Source organism: Halyomorpha halys, unplaced genomic scaffold (assembly GCF_000696795.3).
Source record: "Halyomorpha halys isolate HHAL.00 unplaced genomic scaffold, Hhal_1.1 Scaffold194.1, whole genome shotgun sequence".
In the NCBI taxonomy this organism is placed as follows: Eukaryota; Metazoa; Arthropoda; class Insecta; order Hemiptera; family Pentatomidae; genus Halyomorpha; species Halyomorpha halys.
Window position 1 is genome coordinate 1,344,545 of NW_027108392.1, and position 14,436 is coordinate 1,358,980.

The following is a 14,436-nucleotide window of genomic DNA, read 5'->3' on the forward strand; positions in this document are numbered from 1 at the left end:
ACTTGCTTAATCCCATCCGACTTCTTCAAAAAAAAAGCCTGAGTTTAGTTACTTGTTTCAAAGCCGAAACATGACAGAGTCCTACGAAATTTTCGTAATTTTATGGAATTACTGAAAAAAAAATCACAGTCGCTGAAGTAACTGTTGAAATAATAAAATATAAAGGGGAAGGTGTCCTTGACCAGCGCACTGCGCGGCGTTGGTTTGAAAAATTTAGCCGTGGATATACGACGTTAGAAAGAAATAAGGTTGTTCAGGAAGCTGTTGAGTCAAATCCGTACACAAGTACTCGCAAACCTGCCAGGGAATGTGGTGTGTCGAAAGATACAGATAGACGCCATCTACTCCCCATGGGAAAGGTGAAAAAGAGCAGTAGACTGGTACCTCGCGAACTTACTCCTTAGCAATCAGCAATCACTTCCCGTCGAGCCAAAGAAAAGTTTAATGAACTCCATGGGTTCAAACTCCTACCTCATCCACCATATAGTCCAGACCTCATACCATCGGGTTACTACTTGTTTCGATCCGTGATCTATCCAATGGAAAAAAATTGATAATTTTGCAGAAGTTGGAATTGCGATCCAAGAGCTCTTTGACAGCAATCCCAAAGAATGGTATCAGCGTGGGAACGATTAGTTGGCTAGCAGATGTTTAATGAAGGTAGATAACAATAGACAATACTTTAAGTTTTACTTGTATTTTACAACAAAGAAAAATAATACAAATAGATAAAAACGGTCATATTTTTTTTTATACCATTATTAATCAGTTTATTTTCTGTTTTAAGGAGATAGTGAGGTAAAACAAATTTCCACAGCAATAGATTTGCTCACATAATACATTGATTCCCAAGTGAAAGGAGGACAAAATCACACCTTATTATACCGAATAAACAGCTTACTTTTGTCTGTTTTAAAATACTTCAATACTTGTTCTTATTACTATTAAAGACTAGCTAATATACTAACGAATCTAGGATATTTCATATATTACGGATTGCATATCCCTGAAACATGAGCAGAAATCGTAAGCAACATTGAATAATTGTGTAGCAAACTTAATTACCAAGGCTTAAAACTCAAACCTACACCTCTACCTAACTACTCCTTCATTCTTTAATCCCTTTTCCTAGATTTTTATTTTTCCGGTGTAGATCAGAGCTATTTTCTATTAGATTTATTTCAGCAGGCATACTCCAAGATTCACTGCTCGATCTACTGTTTGGCATCACATTAACACACGGAAACCTTTACTTAAAACGTTCTACCACGTATGCCTATGACACAGTTGTGCTCACAGTTAATAATAGTCCTTTAATTGCATTCCAAATTCTTCAAACCCTCGCGAATAGTTTCGAAATTGGAAGATAAAAATAAATCCCATCAAATCACCTTTACCCTTCGTCGTAAACCTACCGATTCCCCTACAGTATCATTTAATATTGTTGTTCTTACCCCTGTAGAACAGATCCGTTACCTTGGACAACATCTGGACAAATGACTAACTTGGAATCCTCAGACAAGACTGAATGCACATCGATTCGAACTATTACTTCGGTCACTTACTAGACAAATAGCAGTCTTAACTAGTATAATATAATACAGTATTCGCCTCAAAGGAACTACAATATTTTATAAAATTACATCTTTGAAAATCCCGATCATACATGGAAAGATCACATTAAATTACCTCTGCTCTTCTACATAAAACTTGTACTTGTTCAATTTTTCTCGACAATTCTCAAATTCTACAGACAATTTAATGTATACTACCTTGGTCTATTTACCCGAAGAATATCAGGTCACATACTTGGAGAAACCAAAACTAAAAACCAAAGACTTCTGCAGAAAGAATTTACTTAGTAACTAAGTCGATACAAATAGACTGCGAGTTGATGGTCTGCTTAGTAAGACTAGGAAAAATCAAATATACAGAATACAAGGACTTCCAGCTATATTCTATAATTTTCCATTTCTCATAGCCTACTTGTGCGACATTCGAATTCGCACAATTGTGCTATGCTGGTCCAGTTAAAACGTAGTCTTACATTTCAAAGACAGTGCTCTAGGCGATTCTCATGCCTTTAGTGTGCAGACCACCACTCACGCACCGTGACAATTAAGAGACGTCCACAGCGCTGAGAGCTAGGACGCGATAATCGAGACCGAAGCGACTCAGGGAGGGAGTGAAGAGAAATTGGAGGTGCGGTGGAATCCCCATTAGCCGGGGGCAGGTAACGAGGTTAGCTAACTCTCTTACCTAGATCATCCGGCTGACAAAGTAAATATAGAGAGCCAGCGTCAATTGGTTTAGTCCATAACTCGCTTAGTCTAATGGCAGCTGGAACGGAGAAAAATCTTCAGTCTCGTTGTCTTCATTATCAAACTTTGCTACAACTTTAACAGGACTGTGTTCAGAAATCGAATAAGTATATTTAGCCTAACTAACACATCCATGAACAAAAAAAGAAAGGATAAGAAAACCTGAAGTATACAGTAAACATTACCAGGCACTAAGAGTTTAAACTTAAAAAAATAAAAACTTGAAACGAAACAGAAATTTGTAACCAACACCCAAAGGAGTGTGATATGGGGTTTTTCTAAGGCAGTTTTATCGCCATATTTTTTTTAGAAAGATTAGTAATATTGTGATTTGATTAAGATAGTTTGTTTAATTCTCAGTCTGTATCCAATTTAACATTGGAAACCTTTTTAGGGGGCTAGTAGACTTTGTCGTGTTTGTAATTTAATGAATTTAATTATAATTATAAACAGGACGAATAATAATTATTAGGCGTGTCTACTAGAGATTTTTATGATTTACTAGTACTTGACACAAGCCTCTAGAACTGGAGCCACAATTAATAGTCTGGTTTTAGCTTAAATTATCTTAATTAGTAACAAAAAATATGCCAGAAGTTTGATCAATGCAATACTAGAACCAGGCCCATTAGTAGACATCACTGTCTACCTCTGGAACTGACTTGAATGTTCTACCATCTAACTAAACCAGTAGACACCCCGGCTACAGCTAGATTAGAATGTGTCTTCCGCAAGAACATATTCCCAAGAATGATCCTCTTCTTCCGCACCGAATTTTCAGAGAAATATGTTTTAATAGTTGATTCTGCCAAAAGAAAAAAGAAAATGTGCGTTCAGAATTTTGGATGTCAATAGTGAGACTTAACTTCAGTCTGGTTTGAAGTTTGAAAGAAGGCATATGCGTGCTATATAGGGAAAACTAATAAGAAGAAAATATCTTTAACGTTTTGAAAACAAAGCAAAGCGTAAGTCTCAAGTTCTAAATCGGTAGATGACCAAATTCAATTTATATATTCATTGCTGGTTTGAATATCTTAATGCCTAGTCATTATTAAGGGGGGAACGTTTAATCAGGAACGAATCACGTGCTAGGTTTATTCATTTTCTAAAACAATGACACTATTAACAAAGCCCGTGTAAACAGTGTTCCCAATGCTTGAATTTTTCTGAAAGCGACTAAGTGATTATCGCCGTCACCTGGTCGCAATATGTTTTTCATTTAGAACAAGGCCTGAAACTAAAGTTCTCGAAATATTTTTTTGATTGAGTAAATTCCTATTTTTTTGCTTTAATAATTTAGTATCAATTAGATTAATGACTTTTATCATAAAAATAACTCATTTACTTCTTTGAATTATTATTTATTTCTAATTTTAGACAGAATTAGAAATAGATAATACACTTCTAGAATTAAAAAAAAAAATTAACTTACAAAGTTTATTAGTGATAAACCCTGTTAGACCCTGTCTACAGTTGTAATTATTGTTCCTACTGTTGGGAGTAGAGGGGGTAAGTAAAAACTTTCTATAATAAAAATTTAACTATAGTTTTTCTCTTTTTTAAATTTTTTGTTATTTCATTTAATAGTCTATTAATATGAATAGTCAACAAACTTTTCTAGTTTATGATTGGTTATGTAAATGATATTTTGTATAAACGTAATCTACGACGGATGCACTTTATCGTTGCTACTCAGTTTGCTTTGTAGATTATCCACGCCGATGATATACTAAGAGTATTCATGATATTGTGTTTAATGTAAAATGTTTTACCATGTTAAATGTTTTAAGTATAGCATTGTGAGCAGCTCTATTTAAACTCATGTTAAATGATAAATGCATAAGAGCTCCTAGCGGATTTTCTGAGCAACTTGTTTAGTAACCTTTCCTTCCAAAACATCATGTTATTTTATAGTTATCAAATTTTTTATTTGTGATTATCACAACATCCCTAAAATAAGTGGAAAGTAGAAGTGTAAACATTTGGCTACTGATTATATTTATTAAAAAGTCCAAAAGACAAGACAAAAGAAAAAAAACACAAACTACGAGTAAATAACCTAACACGACAACAAATAAAATGGTTACAAGCTCAGCTGGTCTGTTTCGTGACGTCATTCTCCAACAGACCTAGCAACTGACTCAGCCATGTTACATGTTATATCGTTTTAACTTGGTGAAAGAAGGAAATATTTCTCCATTTAACATGTTAAATTAAAGATCATGAATATCCCTACAATACCATTATTATACATGTTTTGTACAGAAAAAATTATGAATAAATTATTTGATTAGAGGATTTAGTTCCTTGATTCCGCAAATGGTTATGACATCCATTGACAGATGAACTATAACAATGGTATAACAGTGATCGAGTTCAAACTCCCCGAACAGAGGACCCTGGCGGATAAATTGTTCCGAGAGTGGCATAGATTAGCCCGCGACGGGGACGAAGGGGATTGAAATTTAAAATTTAACAGGAGACAGGCCCCGCTACTTGGAACAGTCGCAGGGGTAATAACAGTTTTTAATTAGGCCGACAGGAGACCGCAAGTATTTGCATAGGGTAACAAGCTGGCCGGACCGGGTATTTCCCCCGAGGCGGCGGCAATATCACACCCTGTTACCGAACACACAATTAGCCCACCTCTGTACTCCACTTAAACAATATCCAACTAAAAACTCGTTATGGTAATTTATTTCACGTTATTAGCTCAAAATGGTACTCAGAAAATACGAAACAAAAAAAAATACACAAGACTCAATTGCAGGAGATCTGCTTACGACACAGATAAGTTTATTGCTTATATAACGTAATGAATACAACACCGTACAAGCCAGTGATCTTGTCATGCGTCCGAATTACGCGGTAAAGAATATGTGGAAGGATGTACAGAACATCGTTTAAAGGGAATATGCTTATAGAAATATTATATATTATATTAATGAAATACAGGTTCTTCGTTTCATAAAATCAGTACATAAAAACATCTTACATGTTTATATATATTTATTATAACAACGTAACAAAAGTTATAATATAACAATCGAACAAAAAAAATAACAAATAAAACGTAAAGGGAAACTAAAGCAAACTAATAAAAACATATCTTTCAGGAATCCCCATATTTCACATAAAACCTCAAAAGTGTTGGATAATACTCCAGTATGTCAACAACCATTAGATAATAATAAAACTGTAGAATTAGTATTAGTCACAAAATTTACTATCACAAATATGAAATGGAATAGACGATAAATAATCTATTTAATGGACTATAAATAAATCCTCTAAGCCAGCAGTCACATAAAGTTTTCACCTTACGGACCAGTAAATTTTTAAGATTTAAGAAACAGAATTTTTAAGTGTTAAATATATTTATAAAAAAAATTGTGCTCTAAGAACACTGAAAATGAAACTATTAATTGTAATCAAATTATGAAACATTATTAATAAACTAAAAAAAAAAAATGTAAAAAACAAAACAATTAAAAAATAGTTTAAGTATATCTACTTTTTAGCATTATATATTCCTATTGTGATTGATGTCCCTGCTTACTTGGAATAAGATTATAGATATTTGGATCTAATGTTGTTTCTGCAAGAAGGAGAACTGAATTTATTTCAAACTGAGATTGGTGTTTTGATGACTGTGACATATGAAAAGGCCTTTTCACATAAATCAGTTGTGGAGAATTGATTTAGAATTTTCATCGCGTTAACTAAAAAAAGGCTATTAAGTATTTATGGGATAAAATATATAAATAAATGTAGCAACTGAAATACATATGTGACATACAGGAAACAAAACATGTAGCTAAAACAATGCAGCAACAGCAGTACAACTTATTTATCGTGGCGATATTCTATGAAGTAGCGTTTTTATAAATTTGCACGTATGGTTAAGAATTGAAATATGTTTCAATGCATCTTAAAACATAACTTGATGAGTATGTAAATTCTACATTTTTCTGAGGACCAGTGAAATTTTCGCGCGGACCACGACTTTGGCAAACTCTGCTGTAAACCATTCAATCGCCTAATATTGATTGAAGAATGGTGTCAAAACTAATGAATTGAAATAAATCCTACTAAATCACTTTTAACCTTGATTCTAGATAGAATGGCCCTTACATTGTTTACGATTTACTAATCCATTTCACCTTCATAATTACATCGTCCATTTTGCAGGTAGTATTGCCTTCCAAGGAACAATCCGATAATCCAACCCTTACCCTTCCTCACACTCTAGGATATCTTAACGTCATTCTCAGGCAATATGCTGAGGGACACGGGACAAGATTAGCCGCTGGGTAGCGCAGGTATTAGCCCGCTATTAGTTAGGAGGATCGATATTAATAGGTAAGAAGGGCCGGAGTAAGGAAGGGTGCTCCCTAAGTGGATACAATGCATCATTTGGTCCTTCCTCCCTCCACCACCCGCCCTATATTGCTGCTCCCTCAAGAAGCTATTGTGTCGTCTTCGGTCTCTACCTCGCCCCGAATAATTAGCGAATAGCAACATTCCAATAACACGATACCTTCAATTTTCGAGCTACGATAAATTCTCAAAGTTAATTTCAAAATAATTCTAAAATTAATTCTATCTTAAGTGATCCTTTTTACGAAAATATCTAGGATTCTATTCCACCAGTTCAGCTTGATTATTTTAGAAAAAAAATTATATCACAGATTAGAATTACAATTCCTTATTAGTATTACATTTCGCCTAATAGTGTAAAAATAATAAAATAATAAAAAAAAAAATAAAAAAATAAAGATTAGACTGTTTAGTTATTAGGATAATACAAACTTCATATTATTTATTCTGTGGCTAAGGGTGTAAAATGTTTGGACTGTAAAATGTTAGACAGTTTTCGTATTAAACTGAATGAAATGGTATATTTGGCAGTGCGATATGCAAGGGAATGACAAGTAGATGAATTGTCTACAAAAAAATAGGAGTACAGATACTACAAATTTTATAATAAGAACAAATCCCTCAAAGACGTCAAGTAATTAAGATGGACCAGGTAATGAGTAGGTTGTCCGAAACATTCTCCAGAAGATTGAAATAAAGGAAATAAACCGAAGTATGGTCTTAAAAACATTATTATAAATAACGTATTGACAACGTAATATATTGAAGGAAAGTTGTTATATCTCATGAGGTTTTTATTAAAATTTTGCGCATCGTCAATAGGAAAAAAAATAACAGCTGCGATTGTCATGAAAAATTAGATCGATATGAAAGAAATATTATATACATAAATTATTAACCGTATTATTTCAAATAAATAAAATATTAAAAACTATTTTTATAGTTTATAGGGCTTCTATTTAACTATAGAGCTTTAAACGACGGTTTAAGGTACGTTCCGTAGGAACAAACAAATAGTTGGAAATAATAAATTATATTTTGTAAACCATCCTAACCCATTAATTCTTAATCTTTCATCCCTAACAATCCCTGATAATCCTCCGAGGCGTCTGAAAAGAAGATGGCATAATCCTCCGAGGCGTCTGAAAAGAAGATGGCCACGGGACCTTCTAATTTAAATTAATGTTCGAAGTACCACCAACGAGTGGTTCCTTCCCAAGATTTTCAAATGTATATGAAAAATACTACATATTTACCTATTGTATTATTTTGTACTACAGTTGTAAATCATATTAAATAAATAATTTTTAAAAAAATTTTGTTTTCTTCCGATTTTGTGCTCAGTTTCAAAATATTCATGGGATATCATTGAGTAATTTGATCCATTAAATTCATGAATGGGTTGAGCTGTTAAATGTCACTGAACAGTTCGAGGCATAAAAATTGGAAATGAGTTGATTCGCTCTCTCAAAAAAACGTTACATATTCAGGAACGGAGAGTTAAAACATATTGAGTACGGTATTTTTTCAATATTTTGAGGTAAAATCATATTAAAACATTCTCTGAATATCACTGTGAGGTTTGAGATATAAAAGCTATTAGTTTGCTGAGTGTTCTGTTTGAAAATTGTTAAGTAAAGACGAGCAGACTAAACAATTTGATACAATAATTTTCCGTATCATAACCTCAACTTGTTTCAAAACAATCACGGCATCAAGTTGAATAATATAAGTCATCAATATTTATAGGTGTTGAGGCCTTGGTATGTAACATAAACATAAGTTAATAACAGTTCATTCGATGAGTAATTGCAAAGCACCAACGGAATAAGTTCCTATGTTGGCGGTGAAATGATAATTTCATAATTTCAGCTTTGCACAAGGAGGACTAAAGTATATATTTAACACAACTAGATTAATTAAAAAGAGCAAGATGTGTTCAATAATATTTTATATTTAGCAGTTGGTCAGGGTTGCGGTCAAAAGAGATACAATAAAAGTTTACAATAGCTTCATCTGGGCTGTTCAAGCTATACAAATAGGGGCGAAACGTCGGAAAATAAATAGTTGTTAACTATTTTTTTTCTCTTTTGAACGCAAACCTGATAATATTCTTCATTATTTAAAATTATACGATCAATTATTTGTACATATAATATAATGAAAAAACTACGGGGGCTCTAAAGAAAAAACAAAGTCATCAAAGCTATCGATTAGAGCAGCCCTGATGAAGCTCTACAAAGTGGGGCGAAACGTCGGAGAATAAATAGATGTTAATTATTTTCGTTTCTCTTTTGACCGCAGCCCTGACTGACTATCTTCTTCATAATTTGAAATTATAGGGTCAATTATTTATCAATTTTATATTTAACAGTGTTTGACATTAATTCTTAATCTTTCATCCTTAACAATCTCTGATAATCCTCCGAGGCGTCTGAAAAGAAGATGGCCACGGCACCTTCTAATTTTATTTTTTTTTAATAATTTATTTATTGATATTTACAACTGTATACACATATATACAACAAGTAAATTTGCTGTAGGTGACATAGTAACATGATAAAAACATGTGGAGAATCTACCTATTGATAGAACTCCAATAACATTTCTAGAGAAGAAGATCTCGAGGCCATCTTCTTTTCAGACGAGGGGGATTATTAGGTAATTAAGGAGAAGCCAGGTTAGAAACAAGTGGATTTGGGTGGTTGAGAAGTTTATTATGGAAGGAACGGTATCTGGTTCTGGCCAAATCGGCAACATATGGAATATTGAGGTCCTGATAGTTGACTTGATTTGTGACAAAGTAAGAAGCATTAAGGATTTTACGAAGGGTTTTGGACTGTAAGGATTGGATTCTGGAGGAATTTGATGGTTTAGTGGAGCCCCAAAGCTCAACTCCGTATGTCCAGATAGGCCTTATAATAGTCATGTAGATCAGTCTTTTGTAATGGATTGGCAATTTAGACCGTTTGTCCAGTAAATGTTGCAATAGTCGGAATCTACGAGCATTGTCTTTTTAGTCTTGTATGAGGATTCCATGTCAGTCGTTTGTCGAGATGTAGTCCTACCTTCTAATTTAAATTAATGTTTGAAGTACCACCAATGGGTGGTTCCTTCCCAAGATTTTCGAGTGTATATGAAACATACTACATATTTACCTATTGTATTATATTGTACAGTTGTAAATTACATTAAATAAATAATATAAAAAAAACAAAAAAAAAAAACTGTTTGAGAGCTATGCACGGGAAAGGACGAAAATCTGTCCCCCAGTATAAGTATTCCATGAGTACGGCTATGGCAGCTTACGTTGGCTTTAGGTTTAGCCTGTGCCAAACGGATTACTCCTTCTCTTCATAGTCTTGCAAATAAATCAGTTTCTGTAGGTAATTAAACGAAATAAAAATAAACATCAAAAATATCAATACGATAATATTGATCGGAAAATGTCAAAAGATAAACAAAGAGGAAGACTATGGAGGGTGAGATTAAGACGTAAAAAAACAGAGGGTGAGATATCAGATATGAGAAAGGCAGACAGAAAGACAAACGACCTGGACAGTTGACAGGATAAACCCTCGTACTCCCGGCTTCCTTACATTTTTCAAATTTATGGTAATAGAATTCCCCCTGGTCAGCTGCCCTCTTATTGATGTTGGCTTTACACTTTTATCCCATCACCTTTAGTATTTATGCCCTTAGGGGAATCCAGATTTAATCTGTTCTTTTGTTTCACGTACTTCTATTCTGTTGGATATTTATTGTTTTCATAATGGTTAAGTCAATACAATGCCTGTAACTGAAACAGAAAGGAAAATATTTCTTGGGAATGTGATATAAAAAATATTTTAATTAGTCTACAATTTCCTACCGAAGCAAATAAAAAAATAAGATAAGAATAAAAATATACATTAAAAAAAGTAAATGTATTGTCCTATAAATAAAAATAATATTTATTGACTAAACAAATTTTATATATTATTTTTTATTAGAGAAGACACAACAAAAATTAACTCCATCTTTAATGAAATAATAACTAAAACACATAATAAGAATCATCTAGAACTAATTATAAACATCGAAGACGAATACAAATAAAAATAGATCCATAATTTCATTCAAACTTGTTCTAATTCTTTAAACCCCTTGGTAACAGAAATAAGAAATCATACAATTTGTAAATATTAACATAAGCGAACTAAACATATATGTGGCACAAAAAATCATTAATAACTATATGTGATTAATTTTTACAAAACTGTTTTGGGTTTTTCTTTCAGTTTAAGTTATACCAAAATACGAAACATAGCTGCTATGTATTAAGTAGCAAAGAAAAATTTAATATTTTATGGGCGTATCCCGAAGCAATGTAATATTTATTGGAAATATTATTAGAAAAAATGGGGTTGCAAGTATCAAAAAGGAAATGGGAGTGGTGGAAGAAGTGTGGCACTTCAAAACCCCTCAATACCCCAAGAGCAACGGAGAGAAAGAGCGACTTCATAGCACTTTAAGTGACCACTTACATGTACACCAGCAAGAATATATGTGTTGCAAGAATATGCGGCTGGAAAGCGATGACGCGATGGACAGACAGTCATGGGTTTTGCTCCGTACAAAATTCATTTTGGGATGCAGGGGGGCCTCATTGCCGGGAGAGAAATAAATAATCGGTAATATGATGGCCTTGCAAAAGTTGTGGGCCAAAGTCAGGGAAAGAAAAATAAGAAAAGGGAGCAACATAATTTAAATATCCGATAATTGTTATTATATAAGAGTCAAATAACTCTCAAAGAGGAGAAATGTCCACATTAAGCAGTAAAAACCTCCGACAATAACAGCATAAGCAGAGTTACCTCATATCGCCAACACCAGACAACGATTACGCGAAACGTAATTACTTATTATAGTTTTTTAATTTGTTTGTAACTTAAGTAAATATGTACAATATATATTTATCTCTTGATCGTGTTGTTGTACGATGAATTAGTTAATACTAATGATTCGCTAAGTGTAAAAGTTATATATATAAAGGCAACAGTAATAAAGCAAAAAACATAATAAAAAAATATATAATGTTTCAAGAGAGAAATGGCTCAACAGTACAAAACAATATACAAACGAGAACAGAAATGATTGTAAGTAGGCTATGTTTGTAAATAAATTAGTTCAAAATTTTTCACACTAGCTCAGTCGGTAGAGCATGAGACTCTTAATCTCAGGGTCGTGGGTTCGAGCCCCACGTTGGGCGTAAATGTTTTTGGTAAGGAAAATATTTGTTTCTTAATTAAATTAGAAAGGAATTACGCTTTTGTCTAGTATTTTTGTGGATAGGTGAAGATTTAGAAAATCCCAGTTTGGAGTCCATGCTTTTGTTCAGTATTTATCTAGATAGGTAATAGATTCGGTGGAAAAGAAAAAGCAAGCTTGTTTAAAAAAAACCCGTTTAATTATCATTAATGTATATAAAAATATATAGGCACATGTTATTATTCATTTTATTATATTATTCTAAAAATGTAAAAAACACCGAAGTATATTTTATTTATTATATAGTTTAACTGCAGTTTACCATCTTACCCCTGCCATTGAAATTACAAAAGATAATTATAATTTGGACAGGACCGCTACGAAACATGGAATTTTCTAGGACAGGATCTTCTTGAAACGTTTTACAAAAGGTACAAATGTTAGGCAGCAAGACATAATTGGTAAGAATAAATGAAAAATGAATAACTAATTTAAATAAATTATTTTTTTTTTAAATGCACCTTTATTTAGAAAAGCTAAGTAACGTAATTTGCCTTATTTCAAAATTTCAGGTCCCTGTTTCCAAAATGCCTCTAAAGGGATAAATAACTCACCTCGAAGATAATAGGAGACAACGAAGAAACGTTTCCGAAGAAGGAAATAAGTTGATTAGAGAAAGAGGAAGGAGGGTAAACAAGAGAAGGAGGGCAATTAAGTTAAAGTGGTGGACACATAAGAAGAGGACATAAATCCGACCTCGGCCCTCAATAAACTATCGGCTGTACCTCTTTGTCATGACTTCCTCATCCCTAGTACCAACAAATAGGGATCCCTAGCTCCTATAATCTGATAAGGGAGGCTGCCGCTCGAGAGGGGGGCTGTCGATATATATGTCTTCCTATCTCCTGCGGTCACCTCCTCTCTTCTTTATGCCTATATCATCTTCAGAGATAAAGAATGGGGCAAAAGGAACCGAACGAATATTGACCAATACATTGCTATACCAAAATGTCATAATCTTATTGAATATTAACTTCCAAAAATCTTTTTCTTTTCTTAAATTTTCTATTGAAATAAGAAGGACAACAAGTATTATGGCTATACCAATTCAATCATATTATATATACCTAGAAAATATAAAATAAATAAACAATAATGATGAAAATAAAATAAAATGGATGATAATGCTGATGAAATATTATATCCAGAGTATATATTTGTTCAGCTCGGGTTAAACCATACTATTTTATAATAAATTTTGTAAATAGTAGGTCACTGTCAGTTTTTTTTTTACTTTCATACTACGAATAATGGATAACAAGCCAAAACTATTTCAACCGTAAAATCGGTAGTCTTATTTCTAACTTTAGTTTTATTTATTTAACAAAATCAACAAATAGGAAATTTATTCCATCATACAAAATATACAAAATAAAATTGAATAAATAAAATATAATGTTATAATTACAATTTTATTTGAGCAGCTAAAGACGAATGAGGAAAACGTTTCAGTTCAAAAATTTAACACGCCCAACGTGGGGCTCGAACCCACGACCCTGAGATTAAGAGTCTCATGCTCTACCGACTGAGCTAGCCGGGCGACCTGGAGAAAGGTGTTCAAATTTTAAACAAAAATAACTTCTTTATGATACTAATAATCATGGTATATTTCATTAATAATGAATATAAAGACCTACACTAACATTTCTATTCTCGTTTGTATATTATTTTGTATTGTAATGCCTCAAATCGGAATAAAATTTTATTTACACCCAAAATGAAATATCCAACAATACGAAGTTACTACATTAGTATTAGTTAAATTAAAAGTACACTTATTAAAATACATCTTTATTTAATTTAATAAGTTATCCAACGTGTAATGGATAACATGGGAAAACTGTTTCAACGTTAACATCGAGAATTGTACTTCCAGTCTTAGTTGTACATTAGGACGATTAACTGAAAAAAAAAAAATCAACCAAAAAAGCATTTGTTCCACTACACAAAAAGATAATTTACGCCCAACGTGGGGCTCGAACCCACGACCCTGAGATTAAGAGTCTCATGCTCTACCGACTGAGCTAGCCGGGCGACCTGAAAAAACTTGGCCAAATTTAAAATAAAAGAACTAATTTTTATTCTCATAGTTATTAATATTTTTTATTTATAATTGATATAAAGATAAATAAAAATAATTCGGTTCCCCTTTGTCCAATATTGAATATTTTGGAGCCTCAAACTAACCAGAAATTAACGTTAACGCCAAAATGAAAAGCTTTGCCATTTCCTTAAAAACTTATACTAGCTCTGTTTTAGCCTCTCTGGGCCCTGTTTCACAATGAAAGCTAATAGTATTAGTTTATAGTACAAGTGTAGAAACTAGTGTGGTAATAATACTAATACCACACTCGTCGCCTGCCCAGCCAGTCATTTCTCCTTTAGAGCTTGTAACTGAGTGGAACCAGGCCAGACGTCCCTAAAA

At 32.9% G+C, this 14,436-nt stretch overlaps 2 non-coding genes across 2 annotated transcripts; both read right to left on the reverse strand.

Moving 5' to 3' along the window:
• Window positions 1–13,478: 13,478 nt before the first annotated feature.
• TRNAK-CUU (transfer RNA lysine (anticodon CUU)) lies at window positions 13,479–13,551 on the reverse strand. The gene has a single exon. It is a non-coding gene; the product is annotated as a tRNA-Lys (tRNA).
• A 421-nt stretch (window positions 13,552–13,972) lies between these two features.
• Window positions 13,973–14,045, reverse strand: TRNAK-CUU (transfer RNA lysine (anticodon CUU)). The gene has a single exon. It is a non-coding gene; the product is annotated as a tRNA-Lys (tRNA).
• Window positions 14,046–14,436: the final 391 nt, after the last annotated feature.